The 22,067-nt window shown below is 38.1% G+C and overlaps 1 protein-coding gene across 3 annotated transcripts in view; it reads right to left on the bottom strand.

Annotated features, from left to right (window-relative positions):
- LOC132116304 (lysine-specific demethylase 6B-like) overlaps nucleotides 1-22,067 on the bottom strand; it is a 90,416-nt gene that overhangs the window by 29,575 nt on the left and 38,774 nt on the right. Inside the window, exon 1 of one of the 3 annotated variants that reach the window (XM_059525099.1) lies at nucleotides 13,178-13,527. The exons of the other annotated variants lie outside the window; for them this stretch is intronic. The gene's annotated coding sequence lies outside the window, so the exon portion shown is untranslated. Of the gene's footprint in view, nucleotides 1-13,177; nucleotides 13,528-22,067 lie in introns of those variants that run through there. 3 annotated transcript variants of the gene reach the window in all.

Genomic DNA, 22,067 nt, shown 5'->3' on the forward strand with positions numbered 1-22,067 from the left:
TAGATACATTGTAAGGGATTCTAGCAATATTATAATTACAGCTCAATAAGAAAGGGAGACCACCTAATTTGGAAAAGGAGTAATTGGGGATAAAATTCCTAATTGAGTTTGGATTACAAAAAAACTGTCTAATCCAATACATTTTTTAAAGTGTTGTTCAAAGAAGAGAAATCAAAGAAATGAAACCCACCATAATCATATGTGTTCATTAATTAAGAATCATAAAAACAACAACAACAACAAATAATAATAATAATAATAGTAATAATATACACAGAGATTTGTTGCCAGGGTAACTCTATGGTCAAAGCTTATGGGTCCGTCACGTGATTAAGGAATGACTCGAAAACCTGAAAGACTCATGAGATGAACTAATCAATTCTCTTTCCGGCTCAGACTGCATTGACTGAAACAGGTGACTAGACTAATTCCAGGACAGAACCTATAGGATTTTAGGCATTCGCAACTGAACGAATCACTCCAGAGACGACTCGTTCTTCCCGAGTCACATTAAAGATTTGTTCAAAATGAACACCAAAGTGAAACGCACACGCTTGTTATCCGTTTTTTAGATTTTTGATACAAGCACTAAATTGAAAATCGGAAAACGAAGCGTTATCTATTTTTTCATTTTGGTTTTGGAAACAAATAAAAAAAAAAACAAGTCATTTTTTTATTTTTTCATTTTTGGTTTCAACTAGAAAAACGAAAGAACGAATGATACACGGATTAGACCGACACGTGTGCACTGCTTTTATGGGTGCAAAGTGGAAGTCTAAGTGCATTCATGTTCATGTGTGAGCTTGTTTTGTGTGAATCATGGTACTGTATTCAGCTGTTCTGATGGTTAGTCACTATATGAGTCAGAACTGTTCCTCGTGTTGGGACAATAGACCACATACCCCAATGTGCACACAAAACACACACACACACACACACACACACTGCAACATTCACATAAGCACAGACATACAGATACTTTTTGAAGAAAATGTTCCATGCAAAAATCACAAGTGAGTGGTTGCAATGGCATTGCTATGCAGTTGTTTGTGGTGCTTACTAAGGTGCCTATAGGTATTTACAAAGTAGGGCTGCAACTAACGATTATTTTGATAATCGATTAATCTGTCGATTATTTTTACGATTAATCGATTAATCGGTTTATGTACTTATATTTTAGTTTTTTCCATTTTCCCCCCAAAGTAAATTATTAATAAAGGGTCTTTATCATTCAGCATAGATTTTTAAGAGATTTTAACCATTTTGCATTGTCATATCCTCATCAAAAATATACCTGGAGTTGTTTTATTATGTGTTAGTGATCCCTTGTCAAACTCTTCTGCAATCAAAACACTGACCCATACTCTAGCAAATTTCACAAGGAGATTTCAAATAATGTTTTCACCATGGCAGTCCTTAGAGCTCCTAAAGTAGTTTAACATCCCGAACAAAGCTTAAGGAATCTTTCAGAACATATTTTCACGAAGAATAAGGATAAAACAGAATAAAATTGCAGTGCGTTGTATTTTATTATTTACTGGGAAACAGCTTTATAGCTTATGCTGTGAAATTGTAAACAATCCTTTGAATAAAGTGCCAATGGCATGAAACCTGAATGGAACTCACAATTTAAAGTAAAATCCATCAGAAGGTTGTCCAGAAAAAAACGTACACACAAAAAACCTGCTGTGTGAAAAAGCAGTGAATACTTAGAAAAAAAAAGTGCATTTCAAATATCTTTAAACATTTACCTCTCTCATTCAGTCATAATTAGGCTGCATGACTGAATTATGAACTGGTAAACGACAAACTGATCACAGAACATGTTTGTAAAGCTTTAAATGTTAACTGTTAAAAAGCAATGTTATCAGCTTTTACAACTAAACATTTACAGACAACATTGTACTGGAGAATCTGCACAAATAAAAGTCTTAGGGGCCGTTCACATATCGCGCCTAAAACGCTAGGCGCACCCATAGACTGTGCGCACCGCTTTCTCCTCCTTTCCAAAGCGCTCGTGCAGAAGCGCCCCTGAGGCGTCTGCCTTTGCTAAGCAACCATGACGTGCTCTCTCCTTGAAGACGCGGAAATTTCAGCAAAATGGATTTGCAGCTCTAAAAATCGCTTGTAGCTCTGCTACTAAATTTATTTCAAAATGGAAATCCATATACAGCTATGATCAGCTGTTCCTTCATCTTGACTGAGCTTTTAACGTTGTTACGGGAAAGGATGAAGCTGATTATTTAGTTCTTGTCACATGACCCGCGGTGCGCTTGTTGCATTCTGAAAAGTTGAAATGTTTTTAACTCGATGCGGTGTGCACGCGCCTGGAAAAACGGGTGCGTCGCGACCGCGTCGCTTCCATTATGAGCGCGCATACATTGGAAATAATGAACATGAGCGCGCAAAACACGCGATATGTGAACGGTCCCTTAAACAGTTCAGTAGTGCAGAGTTTACAGGTTAATCTTCTTTTTTGAAGGCTCAAAATAAAGTACTCCCACATCCTGCTGAATGCTGCAGAGACGCCGTTCGGGAAGCACGTGACATAAAACGAGGCCAGCTATTGGCTATTCGCTACTTCTCCTGTTGTACTGGCTGAGTAAATCCTCCGGTGGCTCATTACTGCCACACTTTGGTCACCGCAGATCTGAAATATGCACGAAATAAGCCGCTTACGGCAAATAAATTATTTAGCAACGAATCGATGACTAAATTAGTTGACAACTATTTTAATAACCGATTTTAATCGATTAAATCGATTCGTTGTTTCAGCTCTATTACAAAGTTATTCGGGGTTAATTATTACACAGTTATTTAGTGAACAAAAGAACACACTAAATGTATCTCTGATGTTCTGCAGCCGGTTGATACAAACCCTTAAGAAAAAATTTAAACCGTTACTGATAATTGGTTTACAATTATAACCAAAAGTTTTCTTAATGGAGTTTGTTGCAATCGCTTCCTGGGAACTAAAGTTTAAGTTTAACACCTCCATTATATTTGTCCCTTGTTTCTTGGTCCACCAGACAGATTGCTTTAAGAAGAAACCACACACCTTTGCTAAACAAGCACATTGCAATGCAACATCAGTGTTCATGTAGCGCAAAACAGATCATGACGTAAGCAAAACATACCTTGAATACAATGTAGGACGCCTTGGAAAAAAATGCCAGTGAAATGCTTAGATGTAAACACAAGTTATGTTTCAAAGTTCAATATTTCTGCTGATTTGTTCAAATCCCAAATTTACCCACTGCTATATTATTGTTATATCTTATTTATGGCCTGTATTTGCTGTATATTTATAGTAGCTGCCTTAGCAAGCATTCCTAAATACAGAAATTATTATACAGTCACCATCAAACCGTCAACATCACTTTAACAGTACATTTAAGGCATAGTATCTACAATCTGTGAAATTCAAACCAAGAGCTTTCCATCCTGTTGAAGTAGAATGTTACAGCGTGATACCAAGTCAAATCATGATCCCACTTATGTCCGCTTAAGTCCGTTTCATTTGTTTTGGTCTAGCCCACTAGTCTGCGTTCGTTCGTATGGTTGTGACTGTAATCGGTCGTGTGTGGGGGTGTGCAGAAACCACACTGAAGATTTGGTTTAGTGAACTTTTGCCACATGTCGCATGAAAAGGTCAGATTCAGCCATGTATGGTTTGCGAAAATTACCCACATGCAAACCTGTACCCACACACACACATTATTGTCGAAACAGTAACCAACAAAGCCAAGCAGGAATCCCTAATGCTAAACGCAGACTCTCTTAAGAGCATCTGTGCGTGTGCATGTGCATTTGAACTCTCTCATGAATAATTAAAACGTCTTTGAACATCTGTCAGTCATCATGAGGGTGTGGTGCATTTTCTGTAGGTCTCTTTCAAACACACACACTCAGCTGACCACATAACAGTAGCCTGAGTTTGAGAAACAGACAGCAGCCCACAACAAAACAGCCATTTTCTCTGTTTTTCCCTAAGAAAGTTCAATAATTGACTTTCCATCTACATCCACCGACAGCCAGACTAGACAAAATGTTTTTTCTTGCACGCACACACACACACGTGCACACACACACACACACACACACACACACACACACAGACAGAGCCAGAAACAAGAACATCATCCAGTCAGGTAAAAACATGCTGAGGTGATCATCAAACAGGCTCACACATGTTTCTGCACCTTCTCTATTACTAACACACGCACAAATATATCCTAAACCCTGAGGGACCAACTTCTTGTAAATCAATCTCACAGATCTCAAGTGAACAAGACTTTTGGGCCAGCATTTCTTTACTGACTTTAGATCCTACAAAACGTAGCCGGTGCAGACGACTAGCACAGACAGACAGCACAGACTGTCATTATACGCCACACCAAACATCGCAAATATAGTCTTCAGCCTTTAATGGTACTAGCTTTTCTACTCTGTCAAAAACATTGGCGCTATATGTGCGTTTGAAACCTGTAAAAACTGTTTTACCATGTCCCAAAGAGGTAAAGTCATACAGAGAGGCAGAGATAAAGTCTGTTTTAATAGCCCATATAACCCATATTCTGTGTTTTATAGCCTGTAAGTCTTTTTTATTATTATTTATAGTCAAATAACTACTTTTTCCTGATTGTACTGTTACAAGGACATAATTATGCCTTGACAGGATAGTTCACCCAAAAATTAAAACTCTGTCAACATGAACTCATGTCATTACTTCATGCTGAGCTAAACCTGTGTGACTTTGTGAAGGAGGAAATAACACTGGACACCATTAACTTTCATTTATTGGAATATGGAAAAAGTGAAGTGAACCACAAAACATAGAACTTATTCACCCCCTGTGTGCAATTAATATTTTTTGGTTGAATGAAAAGGAAATGCACTCCAGTATTATCCACCTTGTTTTAGCATAAGAGGCATGGCCGTTTTTACCTTGAATGTGCAGGGCTTCCAGTGTCAGCCGTTTCAAGTTACTGTTAGTTACGTTGTTTGATACTGTAGACTGGTATTTGTTATCAGATTAGTTTGATTTTTTATTATTATAATTATAAACACACTGTTTTGTTGTGCAGGTAGTTCACCACACTTTGTTATTCTATTTTAGTTATTTACCTATAGGCTAATTCAAAGGAAATAGCATAATTCTGCACTAGAAAATCTGATGGATTAGGTAGCTCAACATCATTTTTGGCTGTCCTGCCATAAAAGCCCCTTTCACACTGCATGTTGGTGCCGGAAAACTGCCGGATTGCCTTCTGTGTGAATGCAAACACGTCCCGGGAATTGATTCCGGGATTGATTACAGGTTGGGGACCTAGTAACATTGCATTGCAATACTAAATAGTTACAAAGAGTTGTTAAACAAAAGACAAAGAGCAAGTAATTAAAACTGTATGTGATGGTTTGCAAATTGTTTAAACAATTTGTTTGACATTGTGTGTGCATGCATGTACTTTATATTCTATATGTCTGTATAAGTGTGTGGGCTTAGAGGTGTGTTGTATTCTTCAGTAAATCCATTTGTTAACACTAAAATTCACCTTCACAAAACGGCTTAAACTCACATATGATCCACATGTGTCTCTGAATCACCACAAGACCACACACACACACACACACACACACACACACACACACACACACACACACACACACACACACACACACACACACAATATAGCAAAATAATACAAATTTGTGTTCATATAAACACTGGGTTTAACAGCAGAGGCTCAGTCAAACAAAACACACTGTCATTAAAACTAAAGTATGCAGAAAATGTAAGGAACGATGAGTATGTGATAATGTCTGCAAAAGAGGAAGAGAAAGCCTAAAGCAGATTGAGAAAAAAAGACAGAGAGCAGGAGAAATTCAGTGAAATGTGGGGAAGTTTAGGGGGATTCTGGGAGTTTTGTTCTGATTCGTTTGAACTGGAAAATGAAGAAACCATGTTCTATATGATGTGAGACCAACACAAACTACATCATAGCATCAGTTGACAATCCTTACAGCAGAACATCGATCTGTGATCATGGGCTTCTCTAGTCTCTTCCTCTATAATGAGTTCTCTATATAGCATTAAACACTGCACAGTAAACTCTCTGGAGTAGAAAAGCATGTTCTAGTGTTCCCCCTTTTTTTTTTTTTTTGCAAAGGACGAAGTGAAGTTGTTTTATTTTAGTTAAACATGATCAAATCGAAGTAAACTTTGCCAATCCCAGCTACAGTCTTGTTTCTGTTTCTGGCAATAAACAATTTACATGAATATCTATAAATATAACCACAGCAGCTGACCTTTCTACATCAGCACAAAATGAATAGAGATTCGCATACCAGTGGTGTTTCATTCCTGAATGAATAAGTGTTTTGAACAGACCATTCGAGTGAACAATTCAATGATTCCCTCATTATGAGAGAGTGGCTGAATTCAAGATATATGTATATTAGGCTTCTACTATTTCTGCCATTACTTTCAGAGATAGAGTGCATGATAGTATATGTGTTTGTATATGTGTACATTAATAGGTTTGCATGCTTTGTGTTGAGTTAGTGTGTGATGCTGTATGTGTGTTTGTGAGCATGCAGGTGTGTTCATGCATGTGTGCGTTGAGGCAGAACTCAATCTGTTCCACACCTGCCCGTCTCTCCCTGGGGGAGGAGCCTGAGGCCGCACAAACACACATGCAAACACACATTAACATACAAAAGCCTTTTGTGCTCACTCGCTCTTGCAGTCCACACATGCACACGTGTATATGTGCTGAATGTGTGCACATGTGTGTGATCAGGGCTGATGCAAAGCCACACAGAAAAAGACAAAACTAAATGTATTTTTCGAATGCAGATGCTGTAATATCAAAGAAGTGTGTGTATATAAACAGTAAGTGCAAGGAGAGAATGATGTATAGAGAGCAGGCATGAGAAAAAGCGAGCATTTAGTGTGAAGGAGGGGGATGTGGGTTACTCTGGGACGGCAGAACCCTGTGACATGACACAGATGCACTGATGCTGAAGAGAGAGAGAGAGAGAGAGAGAGATGGGGGAAGGGGATGGTAGGAGAGGAGGAGGGGTGTGAAATCACACTGCTGTTCTATTTATTCTCAACCAGAGCACACGAATGCTCTCTCTCTCTCTCTCTCTCTCTCGCTCACACACACACACACACACACACACACACACACACACACAGCAGGGGACGCCACTATAGCTGCGAGCAAATGGCTCCACATAAACATTCAATGAGAGCAATGTACACAGTTGCCTTTGATACTGCTGCTAAAACCAAATGGGATCAGCTTTACACACTCCTCGTATCTCGCACCTGCCGAACTGAAGGTGGTAACATGTCCACGCCAGCTTGCTCACACGCACACCGAATGATTCAGACAATATTCAGCATCTAAACCTCAAAAGCCGCCTCTCTTACTCCATCTCTTATTCATGATGCCATCTCACAGATAAGACTGTCTCTATGAACAGACTGGTATTATTATGATCTTATAACAAAGAATCACATTACAAGACAACATTTGAAGACATTTAACAGAGCCTTGTTTCCAAATTATGGATATATATATATATATATATATATATATATATATATATATTCAGGCCCTTATCAGGGCTCATCAATAAAGATGGACTGATTGACCGTTACTGGCCAATTACTATTATTATTTGTTATTATTTAAAATAAATAGTAAATAGTCTTGGAATTAGTTTAAAGTTTGCATCCTATGAAAATTCATCCTACTTTGTGAATGCATGTTATTGATCTTACAAAAATGTCATAACGTCATGTGAAAACAAGAGACTCTAGTGATCTATGTCGGGCTTCTACAATCATTTAGTTTGCTTAAACTCCGCCCCTTGCTTAAAATCAACTGCAAGCTCGCATCTAAAATCTGAACTCATGAAAGTATCTAAAAATACAATCTGCAAAATGAAAACGTTCCTGTCCTACATTTTTTTGGATGTATGTCACAATGTGAGAAAACATATATTTTATATTATAGTCATTATTTGCTCTTTTTTTCTCACAACAAATATATAAATCAATAAATAAAATCATATAATAAAGATTATTAAATATAAATAATCATTAAATATAAAAAAATATAAACTTTAAACTATATAAATAAAATAAACATTTGGAACAGAGGTTTATTAATATACATTTGACTTAAATTTTAAATTACAACTATGTACAGCTTATGTCTGAAACATGTTGGACAAGTATCTTCAATGGTGCCACATGTGTTCATGCATAAAGTTTGTGGCCAAACACTCTTCATGCAGGTGAACTGAAGAAATGGAGACCAACTTCCTATTTATTATAATGGCACAAAGAGAAATTCTACTTCATCTACCAAACCAATAGTCATTCAGAAAACACATTCATAAACACACACACACACACACACACACACACACACACACTAAGCCAGCTGAATTAACACTCCAGACGTCTGACACTACAGAAACAAGTGCAGTGAGAAATCAATTACAACATCAACAATGACTTTGACTGCAACAAGACACACATACATACACAGACACACACACACACAGGGGTCGTCTATACAGGCTCCCACATCTACAGGAAATGGATCAGGTTACTGGAGTGTGAGACACAGCAGAGAGAGAGCAAACACACACACACAAACACACACACACACGGATCTCAGTCCAGAGAAAGGCACTAAATCTCGTACAGACCTGCAGAGAATCTCACCATTGTGCAGCCTGAGCGGCTCCAGTTCTTATCGCACACCTCACACACACACACACACACACACAAATGTGGAGTCTTACACAACACAAACACACACACCTTAACATGCAGACCTTACACAACAGGTCAGAGTACAGCTAAAATCACACATACTATACACACACCTTACTCATAAGGGTCAAAGCTCACTGGAAAACTGGGTTAGAAAGGTGGCTTGCCCTAAATGGCATTACAGAGGACAGAAAGAGAGAGAGAGAAGAGGGAGGAAAAAGGGTGATTTTTTAAATTTATTTTTTTATTTTATTTGTTTAACCAGGAAGGTCCCGGTGTGATGACACAATTATGAAGAAATGGGGCTCAAACACACACTTTTGACCCTGATGTGACCTTTCTTTCTCTCCATATCACTATGATCTTGCCATCGATTGGCCGGGTGCCATTTCATCCACTGATGGCGTAACTCTATCGTTCAGTCACATGACTCCATTTAAGTAATACGAAACGGCCATCGATCACGCCCAGGGGTCACAGAGGGGTCACACCCCATAATGCACGTTGCATGAAATATATATTTTGGAGTGTCTGATTATTTCATCGGGCAAAACATCACACGGTTTCCTCTGAAGCAGGTGTGCGATGTTCCAGAAACATTTACAATAGCTCATTGACGGGATGTGTGTATACTGTACAGAGCACGAATCAATTCAAGATTAACCAGAAAGTGTTTTGGGCTGTCAGCAGACAAAAATAGAGAGAAGGAGGAGAAAGGACGTAAAGAACAGAGGCAGATCAAAGGCATACAAACAGAGAATTAAAGATGACAGAAACATACACACACACACACACACACACACATACTCAAACCACAGTTTGTGTTTATGAGTGTTTCTAAAGCCTAAAGATTTTGTGTTAAGTCCCTGCTCTATTGTCAGCATTACTTTCTAACAAAGGAATATTTTTCACATTTAATGTTTTGATGGAATTTAGAACGTCTTGACAGTACACTGTCATGAAAAGCAATTAAATCGATCACTTCCTGGAAGTCCTGCCCACATTAAAAAACAAATGCATACTAAACAGATTTATAAATGGATTCTTGCACACCAAACATGAAACAGATGGGATAAAGACTGTGGAAATGTATAAATATTGGCAAAGCTCTGCAAGAAAAACCATAAAGAAGCATAGTGTTTATGCCTATATGGCCGCTCAATCGCAAGAAGCCCCGCCTTCTGAATGAAAGAGCCAATCACTAATCTGCACTCGCATCTCCTATCCATTTGAATGGGGAAACATCAAATTCTGCAAAACTGTTCACTAAGCTTATGATTAAATGTGGCTGTTTTCTTATAAACCCTCCATAAACCCAAAATGATTTTGAATGACAAATGACAAATTTTTTTAACAAAAGCACTGTGCCTTCCATGCTAGAGAACAAAGATGCTGTTAAATATGAATAAACTTGATATTCTGAGGAAAGACAGCTTCGGCTGTTTACTCAAGAGAATGTGTGCATGTGTGTGTCAGTACCACCTCATTCCCAGGAGACTCAAGCAAGACAAAGGAGGCGCAGGAAACACAGGTGTGTATTTGGACTGATCGAGTTGCACGCTAACGATAATAAGGAATTTATGAGAGTGTGTGTGAGATAGAAAGTGCATGACTCTGAGAGAGACAGAGGGGAGACAGATATACTCTTCACATCTATCCTCCCATCTCTGAGACTTCAACAAACTTTACAAAACAAATCACATCAAACATGATCTCACCCAGCACTAACTGCCATGATAAAAAGAGTTCACACTTTTATTGAAAACACACATACATGTCTGTAGTGTCAATTTATTGTCAGTGTTTATAAGCATTTTTTTCTTTGGAAATTGTTCCTGTCACGTGATATTTGTGTTTTCACTCTCGTTTAAGCACATATGACCCTGTTCTTCAGCAGTCCATGCATTCTCTCGTCCTATGATGTTTGCACATCTTTCCTTCTCAAACTAACCAGCTGGGTGTCACTACCTCCCCACCTCCCCCTCTCCTCCTTCAACCAAAGAGCATAACACCAGCCAAGCAACATTTTCCCTCCCCCATCCCTCTCTCTATCTCTCGTCTCCTTTTCTTCTCTAGGCAGCCCACTCAATCATTCCTGCCTCCCTCCCTCCCTTCTCTCTCCATTCCAATGAATGCACAATCCCCGGTTCGGCCAGGCCTGTCCTGGGGGTGGGGTTCAGGGGACACACACACCCACACCACATCTGCAGAAGAACAAACACCCATCACAGGGAGTGATAAAGACAGAGTTTACAATGGAGACTGAGGCAAATCCAACATGACTTGAGCCACCTTTCACACTGCGATTCCAGAAAATACACGGGTAATGTGTCCCGGCAATTGTACCCGGGTCGCTAGATTTTGTCCCTTTCACACTGCCAGTGATTACCAGAAACATGTGCGTGCTTTCATACACAACCCGTAAAGACACATGACATATGGATGTGACATGTAATGTACGCGTCGAAAACGATAGGTACGTTAACTTTCACTGAAGCTGGCGAACGATCTCAGCTTCAGCGCGGAAAGTGATGAACCAACTGATCTTTGCTTCATTACGGTTTACACATTTTTTTCACCCCGAATGTTGATCTGCCTTCAAAACACCCAGTAAAAGTCACGCGATAACGTGCGTCATCACTACGTCACACCCTTTACGGCATTAGTTCTGGATTTTGTTCACACAGCGCTCGTTCCGGGACTGAACCCGGCAATGTTCCTAGGTACCCGACCCGGGATAAATCCCGGAATCAATCCCGGGATGTGTTTGCATTCACACAGAAGGCGACCCGACAATGTTCCGACAATTTTCCGGGTCCAACGTGCAGTGTGAAAGGGAAATTGGACAGAAAGCTAAAACACACAAAACCAGCCTTAACTGATTTGATGGTTTTAGAGACGCTTTGGACACTTCAGCTGTTCAGGCGAGAAAGTCTCAGCTCAATTAGTTAAACTTCAGCTGGGACAGCCTAGGAAACCAGCTCAAACCATATAAGACCAGCAAAACACTGTAGGCTGGTTTTTCGGCAAAGTAATACAAGAGCATGGTTTACGCCAAAAATACTGTAGCAATTACTTATCGTCAATACTGTAAACAACAAAATGAAATTAGAAATCACATAAGAACAGTCAGGAAAAAAATCTTGTTATTATTATAATTTTATTTCTTTTTTTTTTTTTTGACGACATCATGTTAGCTCACTGGTATTTTGACAACTATACAAAACTACTTGAGGAACACACAAACAGCACAGTCATTACCACTGCTGACAATTATCTGATTAGCAGCTAATGAATAGATTAGCACACTGCTAATCACCATGGCATTATGGGTAATAATAGTCTTCATGCTGCTAATGTTAACCGAGTTGGATTGTGCTCAGCGTAAACAGCAGCTAGTGGAGTTCAAACAGGAATGTAGGCTAAAAGCAAAAGCGGCCTGAGGGCGACACGCAGACACTCTGATGAAAACAAGCACTGGCAACACTACCTCAAATTCGTTTCAGGGCAGACAGTCGAAATTCGCCGATAGATGGGGCGAGGAAGAAGATTGAGAGATTTTGTTTCAGTGGAGAACTAGGAATGGAGAAACCGAATACTGACAGATAAGGCCGTGCGATTGTTTTACACAATCTCCTGATGACAATGATGAAGTGTGCTCTTCCGGCAATGTTTTGTGTTTCTTTATCTTAGTGGAGAGCTTTAATGAGGGGCGGAGCCAACTGATACACGCCCAGCAATGCACACAAACACACACACAAACACACGTCCGCACAATGACTCTTGATTGATCGAAACACTCCAGGATGCCGGTAATGGATGTGGGTTGTGTGAGATGGACACACGGCCAGGAGGAAGTGGAGGATCACACACTCATGCCGCCGGGGTTTTAATCTAGTTCTCAACTAACACAATCCATAACCACCACTTCCTAAGACCACAACGGACAGCACACACACACACACACACCTGCAAAACAATTACACTAATTCACCCCACTTAACAAAGAGTCGCTAACGGAACAGGAATCTTGTCAGGATGTATACATCCTGCTTTTCCATATGGATGTGTGGGAAGCAGACACCGGAAAACTGAGGAGCATTTCTGTTTTATCTTTTCTTTTTTGCAGTTTGTGTGACGGTCAGATTATAAACAGAGCCAGCCGGACTGAATGCATACAACAAGCTTTCTTTGTGCGGCATTCTGACTGGGAAAAGCAGTGCAACTTTCTTTTGCTCTCCACCTAGTGTGTGTTTTTATTCTGCTGAGCTGTGCAAACGCAGCCCGGATACTTTCACAAGTTCAGTTTAAATGCCCTGCTGGAAGCACAAAGAAACAGAGCAGCAGCGGTGGATAGAGGGAGCGTGTGTGTCTTACCGTGTTTCCCAGTGTTATTCCCTGTGTTTCTGAGGTAATTCCACACTGAGAGCTGCTCGTTCAGCCTGTTCGGTAAAATCTCGGCTCTTATTTTCCCTTTAACCAGCTGCAGGCTTGACTACCTGCCCACCCCCACACACACAAACACACGCATGCACACACACACACACACACACACACACACACCGGCAGCAGGGCTTGCAAACAATAATCACACCATGCAGAAGCAGACAGTCAAGAGGTTGCAGGCTTCCAGCTCCAAACAAAACAGAATTCCTTCTATTTCAGCCAAAGAAAAAAAAAAAAGAGTGTGTCTCCCTCGTTCTCCTTCTCTCACTGCTTTCCTCCCTCAATCCTTCAATCCTTCTCCCCTCTCTCTCTCTCTTCCTCCCTCCCTCCCTCCCTCCCTCCCTCTCTCTCTCTCCCTCCCTCCCTCTCTCTCTCTCTCACTCACTCACTCATACACACTCTTTCTCTGCTTTTTTCCACTCAGTAGTCAAACAAAGAGAGGAAAGGAGCTGGTCTCACACACACACACACACACACACACACACACACACACACACACACACACACACACACACACACACACACAGCGCTTAAGCCCAGCCCCTGCTATAGGCCAGCCTGCCTCTCTTCATTTTTTTCACATCTCTCGCTCTAAACAGCCCCTCCCCCTGTCCCCTGTCCCCTGTCACCTCTCTCTCTCTCTCTTTAGCCTCATTCTCACCCTCCCTCCCTCCCTCCCTCCCTCCCTGTGTGTGTCAGATTCAAGGAATCAGAAAGTGGAAGGGATCCTTTTACTATAGTTAATTCTCTCATTCCCTTCCAGTGTTTCTGTGTGATCTCAGAGAGCATCATGCTGGTACACCTGCAGAAATCCATAAAATGCATCACAGATTTCTGCAGATGCCCGTCATTCACAAAGTTATACACTTTCCTCGAATGCTTGTTTATTCAATATTTTAAGTGTGCAACGTTTTCAATGCTTTCCCCAAAAATCAGAGTGAAAAAGTCTGAATGAACTACACGTCAAGGAGGTCAGTAGGTCAAGCAGTATTATATTATATCAGTAATTCTTGAAATGATCTGCTGTTACTTCTCCTATTTGGCCGATTAGTGCCGCAACTTTAGATACCTATATTCTGGTTCATACAGATTAGATTATTCTTCCTTTTTTATTATTATGTTTTCACAATTTATTTATCTGACCAGATTACTAAGACAACTAAAAAGGAACTATCCTAGGTTAAGTCTTAACTTGATTAACGTTATTCAACATAAATATTAATTTCATTTATTCAGCCATTTTTTATTAATTATTTTAAGAATGATCAAACATATACTACAGTTTTGGGGACAGTTTGGGGACAGTAAGCCTTCATGGTTTTAAAAGGGTCATATGATGCGATTTAAAGTTTTTCTTTCTCTTTGGAGTGTTAAGCAAACACTAAAGTCTCAAATCCAAAGAGATATTTTTTATAAAAGTTAAGAGTCAATCATGCCCTCCTAAGACACACCCCCACATGTCTCTGTCACGATGTCGGAAGATTTGCAAAACGCCACCCAAATATTCCAAGTACTCCTCGCTGCAGACTGTAGCGCGGTGACGTCACGTATGTACGTCACGTATGTACGTGACGTGTGTTTACCGCGCATGCGCAGTAACGTATATGTATTTACCGTAAATACGATTGTGCGCCGTACGCGCCGTACTGACTGTCATTAATGCGCATATCCAGGTTCATTCACTTCCGGATGTTCGTAAGGTATGGTGGATATGAGATATTACTTTTGTTTTCTTAGAAATTTGCGTTTAAATTGCTTTTAATTGTAAGAATGCTTTGGTCATAATCATAGAGAGTGTCATTGCAAATGTGTGCGATTTCAAACACTTATGACATGTTTTATGATATAGTATTCGAATGCTGGTCTTTCAAAGTCTTATTTCGCCTAAAATGAACCATTAAAGATGTCTTAAAATAGAGCAGAAAGACTTTATTAATGTTAGTAAAGCCATTCCCTTATGAAACAAAAATATATTGCAGTATATTGGAAAATATCATGTAATATATTAGGCATATATTCTTATATATGGGATTTAATATTTATTTTTCCAATATATTGCAATATATTGAAAGCGGCAATCATTTGTATATTTTGCAATATATTATATGATATATGTATCATTAATATATTATTCAATGTATTCAAATATATAATATATTACAATATATCACAATATATTTTAAGAAATATATTGGTAAATATATTTTCCTTTCGTAAGGGTTGATAGTTGGAGCATGCATTGCAAAAAAAATATATCATATTTGTAATCTTTTTCATTAACATTATCAAAGATTAATAGATACTGTAACACAGGTATTGTTCATTGTTAGTTCATGTTAATTAATACATTAACTAGTGTTTACCAATGACACCTTATTGTAAAGTGTTACCTCTTAAATTGACCTTCATATATCTTAATATGACTTTTTGCGGACATTGTCAGTGAGAAGAAATTCAGAGAAGAGACCCACTTCATGTGGCTAGAGTACTGTAATTATCTGTTTTTCTTTCTCTGACAGACTGTATAGCCCTCAACTGTAAAATTTTCAAATTGAAAAAAACTTTCAGGCCATGCTTTCTCAAGCCAAGCCAACCTAAATTTTGACTTGAGAAAATTTATTAATTTAGTTGATGTTAATGCTGGTTATAATTTAATCTCTTAGGTAGTTTACAGACAAAGCAAATAACACTTTTTCTAAAACCATGCTATAATATATTTAAAAATACATTTAAAATATTTTCCTTGTATGGCTCTTCTGCCTTTCTTCAAAATGATTTAATTTTGCTTTAGTATTGTTTGTTCTTTTATGCAAATTAGGTGTCGTGAACTGGAGTGCATTGTCTGAACAAAACAACCGGGCGTCATGTTCTCTGACCCAGTGCCTCCGGTGCAGTGAGATATTTAAAGACTGTCCAACTGTGTGTGAGGAATCACAGGAGGAGAGTCCTGTGTGGGTTTTATCCATTCAAAGAATTTGAGGGCTACTGCTTGACTTATTGTTTTATCAGTGATGGAGGTGAATTTCAGATTTTTTTTTCTTGTGTCATGTCTAGTCTTAATCTATATTTGTATATACAATTATATTTTCTGTTTTGTTCTTTGAAAAAAAAAAAAAAAAGATCACTGTCATCAGTTTGGTTTTTTTGGAGGCACCTTGCATAAAATAGGATGCAGACACTGAAAATATACTGTATGTAGTCAACTGAACTTAAAACTACTTTACTGGCTTAAATGTTTCACATGCAGAATTGCCAAAGCAAAAGAAAAATGTCTAAATGTATAGTTAAAAATAGATAAACAAGAACCATAGCAAAAGAAAGATTAAAATAAGAAAGGCAGTGGTTTACACTTAGTATAAATAGAATCTATAGCCATTTGCTCTATGTTAAAATAGCAGGATTTTCTGCTATTTATATTACTTATTGCAAATAGTGCCAATTATTTGCACCTCAGTATTGTAGTACATTATAAAACAGTATGCAATAATGAGTGTAAATTATCATTTAAATTCAAATTATTAAATGGATGCCAGCATATTAGCACAATGAAGCCCTCCCTCAAAACTGTTTGATTATTTCCTTAGTTTTTATTTAAAATAAATGTTTTTCTGATGTGAAAAAAAGGCAGATTCGGACCGGATCGATTGCATCAAATTGTGAACAACAAACGTTTTACCATCTGCTCTATTAGAGCCGACGACTGTACTTTATCTGTTTTAATTTTGACTAGCTCAATAAGAAATATAAGGTGCCATTAAAGTGTAATTTTACAATATACACAGTGAAGTAAAGTGCAACAGAATGTTAATATATTGTAAGATACTACACAGATATTACAGAATAAACTTTAATTCCGTATAATTTTACCTCAGATGAAACATGGTTAAACATGGTTGTTTTTCCTGTCTTTTTTACACCTTAATGTTCTTTAATACTTTAACATTTTATTAGTTTTCTTTTAAGTATGCGCATCGTTTTAATGCACGCACGACCCGAAAACAAATAAAGTCATCACGCAATGCAAATTACAAGCGCATGCGTGGTAAACACATACGTGAAGTACGTACGTGACGTCACCGCGCTACAGTCTGCAGCGAAGGGTGTCTCAAATATTCATGCCAAGAAAGAAAGCGGAATTAGCCGGTGCCATGTTGTGGAGATGCTGTGTTTGGTTGTGAAAGCGAAACTACTTAGTTTGGTCTTCCAAAAGAGGACACAACTAGAAATCAGTGGTTAAGTTGTATTTACAACACTGTTCCAGAACAGTCAAACCCAAATATTCAGATGTATGCAGTGCATTTTACAAAGGACAAGGACTGTTTCCTGGGTGAGTATTCTACAACACCGGTGTCTGTTTCTATAAAGTGGGGCAGTTCTAACTTTGCAAGGACAGTCTGGCGCTTCTGACTCACAATCTGTAAGTACGTTCACATATGTAAAGGAATTTCCACTGATGATTTAAACGTGAGTTTTGAGCAGTGTAGAGCAGCGCTTGTTGCCTGTCGTTTTTCCGATCACAAATGCAGACATGGTTTTATGTTAATGATACTAAAATATCGATATCTCCGATACCAGCTTTGTATGTTCTAGAATCGATTATCTTATCAAAATATCGATATATCAGTAATTTGGAGCAAATATGTAGTTTATTGGAAATAGAAAGACAGCGGAAAGTAACCACAATTACCCTCGTTTATCTGAATAATGCCAACTTAGTCGGAACTACTTGTTCTTCCGCCTGCCAAGTCATGAGCGTAATATGGCACTGTACAACTGGCTGCAGTGCAGAGCACGCGTCGCTAGCAGCCACTCACACTCAGTCCGCTGCTGGCACATGTTGTTGTTCAGTCACGCTGTGTCAGTCCGGCGGATTGGATATGGCTGAACGCAAACGAAGTTACGTGTGGAGCTACTTCACTTCCATAAACTCAAACGATGCGGTTTGTGACACGTGTAACAAAACAGTGAGGTACTGTGGTAATACCACAAACCTAATCAAACATCTACATATAAATCACAAGACAGAATATGACGACGTCATGACGAGGCGGTCAGAGGAGGAGGAAAGGAGAGGTACAGGTGCTGCTAGGGCGAGACAGACTTCGCTTTCAGAGTCCTTTGGTGCAGCAGGCAGGCCCTATCCAGGTACAGACTAGGGAGAAAATGAGGCGATGTGGCTGTATTTTGGGGGCTTGGGTTTTAGCGACAATGATAAAACAACGGCAGTTCCCTGAATTCTTAAAACAAATTTGTTTTAGAACTTTGGTTATACATACAGTTTCTATTTTATAAAAAAAATGCTGTGACTCAAATTGAAATGGCTAGTACAATACATAATTAGAGAAGTACCATAATAACTTCATAATTGTCAGAACCCACATTTTGAAATTTCTATTTAACCATCAGTCAAAACAAATGAGACGAAGAATAATACAACTGAGTATTATTCTACTGATACAATATTATCTGTCTTCTTACCTATCAAATACTTTTCCTGGCAAACGTACTGTAAAGTCCAATGCAGCCTTGTCAATGTAATTTAAATGATCTACTCTGCAGATAACCTTACCTAACTAAATCTGGGCCGGCTGAATTGATGTGCGATTATCTCAGGGACACATTTTACTAAAATAAAGTAAATAAATAAGTAATGAAATAATTAAATGACCAAAATGTCTGCAATAGTTCAGCTTGGAGTAAAATGTGAATCTTTTCAAAGGCAGGCGAGGTTGTGAGCAAAAAAGGAGCAGACTCAAAGGAAAAACTGTTAATATGTTGTTGTTCCTAAACAAAAACCTGTGAATGAGAGAAATTTTGAGGGAAGGTTAAAAATCTTCAAGGGGACCGGATTAACATGTCCCTAACCATAAAGTGTGAATGTTTATTGTTTTATGTTAAGATGTTCAAGCAGGCGTTTTAAGATATACATGCTGCTCAGATGCTGTCAATAAATATGTAAGTTGGCTCTTTTTTTGTATGATAATTCTTCATCAATAAACAAGAAGAACCCATAATATGTCTCGTATTCAGTATGAAGTGACACTTTTGAGTACACTAGCGTTACTTGTTACTTTAATTTCCAAAACAGTAATTTTTGGGCAAAGTATCGGTATCGGATCGGTATCGCCGATACTCGCCTTGATTTTACTTGGTATCGGATCGGATAGGAAACCAGTGGTATCGCACATCACTACAATGCAATGCGTAAAAAGACAATATAAGTCATTATAATCAGTAACTATGTGCCCACTGGATGCAACAAATGCCTCGTTTGTAATGGATTTCAATGTTTTTGTCTTGTCATGCTGGGACACACGACACCACAGTATGGTGAGGGGAGTAACATTTCAGCCAATCACAACGCACTGGATAGCTGACCAATCAGCGCACACCTCGCTTTTCAGAATGATGAGCTTTGTGAAAATCACTGTGTTTCAGAAAGGAAGGGGCATAGAGGAGCAACAATAATGTACAGTATGTGGAAAATAATGTGTTTTTTTAAACTTAAACTGCATAAACACATTGCATTACACCAAATACACACAAAAAAGTTATTTTTAGCAACATCATATGACCCCTTTAAACCTGCACTTATTTGATATTAAAATAAATATTGTGAAATATTGCAATTTAAAATTACTATTTTCTAACTGAAGTTACTTTCAAATGTAATTTATTTCTGTTATGGCAAAGCTGAATTTTCAGCAGCCATTACTTTAGTGTTACTTTAGTCTTTAGTGTCACAGTGTAAGAAATCAATCTAATATGCAGATTTGGTGTGCCAGAAAACCTTTTTATTGTATCAATGTTGAAAACAGTCATGCATGCGTGTTTATGCATAATTTTGTTTGGATACATCACTAGTGAAATTTATGTCAATGTGTGAGATACGCATCTGTATGTGTGTTCAAGGCGTGGGACAGAGAATAAAGAAACAGCTGTTTTGTGCTGTAACTTTATTCCTACGGTGTCGACTCAAATCAGCCTCAAGCACACACTCGCACCCTTGAATGGGGACAACAGATGAGGATATCCACGTGCAGCAGAAAACGTTCCACTGCGAGACCCGAAAAAGGAGGCTGGAAAACCTGCTGACTTGGTGCAAAAAAGTCATGCTTACATTGTTCAGTAATAAAGTAAGAAAACACACACATATAAAAAAGTCGTCCCCAGATAAAGTGCCAGCTATTTTTAGCTTTCTTTCATGAATTCCATTCCCATGATACAACAAAGGCGAAAGTTATTTTAAAAATCTCTCTGAGAAAGGAAGGAAGGGAGAGAGCAAGAGAATTCAGAAGCCAAATAAAGCCACATTCACTATCGTCCACAGTGCCTTTGGCCCAAGCGTTACATAATTTCCATTGTATTGATTTATTACCACAGAGATGTGGCTGTGTGCCAAGGAGAAGTGAAATATTTGACTCTTGTCCAACAGACAAAAGAAAAGAGCTTGTGAGTAAATGTGTGTCAAGGAATGCAAAGTCCTTTGTGGAGTTATGCAACCAAACGTATAAAAGATGACTGAATGACACATATGACAAATAACCATGTGTCAGCAAGTCAGATCTGATGTAGTTTACACTGCTCCATCTTTAATTAACAACTTCTTTACAATGCCTGCATGATATTATTTTTACATTCACTGTAAAAGTTTGATTTCTGACAGACTATACCATCTTTCAAAAGGTCATGTTAACCTTTAATTCTGAAAGAAAATGTACCAGTTAGATTTTTCTTATTCAGATTAACCAATCTATATAATGTGATTGTCATATGGCTTTGTCCATCATATACTGTACACATGCAATATATGCAAAAGATTAAACCCACTTCTGGCTACTGATCTTCCTGTTAAAATACTGTGGAGATGTTAGAGAGAGAGCAACTGTTGTCATAAAGAAAGGAAACTGTGATAGGAGGAAAGGAAAGTAAGAATCATGCTCTTCTGCCCATGCCACCAATCGATTCCTCTTTTCAACATTTCCAACTTCTCATTCCCCTTCTTTATTTCCCTTTAAAATACACAATGAGGAGCTGCTGATTAATTGGCAATTAACGACTAATGAGCTACAGCTGTGTGCTATTACCAATCAGCACATTCCTAACAATGCATCCCACAATGCACTGCTTCCGTCTTTTGACCTAGATTTAAATGAAGTTCTCTTTTCTCAAGAAAACTGTCAATCAATTCATATAAACACTGTTAACCCATTAGGAATCATTATGAGCTGATTAGTAACAACAGCATGGCCATAAATGCACTGCAACATTTTTGAAGTAACAACTAAATTTAAGTCATATTGACTTTAATTAATGCACATTAAACTGAGCAAAATATTACTTGTAAATTATTTTAAAAATCTATTTGAAATAAATACTGTTCTTTTGAAATATTTTTTCATCAGTGGTACCTGGTAAAAAAAAAAAAAAAATTAATCATGTTTTACAGAAATTTTAAAAAGTTTAAAAGTTTTCAACACTGACAATAATAAGAAATGTTTCTTGAGCACCAAAACAACATATTATAATGATTTAACAGAGTAATAGCTGCTGAAAATTCAGCTTTGCCACCACAGGAAGAAATGGAATTTTAATATTTTAATTTAATTTGTTTTAATATTTTTTATTAAAATTGAAATAATAACTTTTGATCAAATAAATGCACCTTCAGTGAGTGTAAAATATTTTTCAAAAACATAAAATCATGTAAACACTTTTGTCTGATTGAAATCATACCAGTCAAGTTTGCCTAGAATGTATTCACGTCAATGAATGTAACGACTATAATCTAGGTGTTTTTATCCTTTCTTTGAACCACAAA

The sequence above is a fragment of the Carassius carassius genome, chromosome 3 (genome assembly GCF_963082965.1).
Source record: "Carassius carassius chromosome 3, fCarCar2.1, whole genome shotgun sequence".
In the NCBI taxonomy this organism is placed as follows: Eukaryota; Metazoa; Chordata; class Actinopteri; order Cypriniformes; family Cyprinidae; genus Carassius; species Carassius carassius.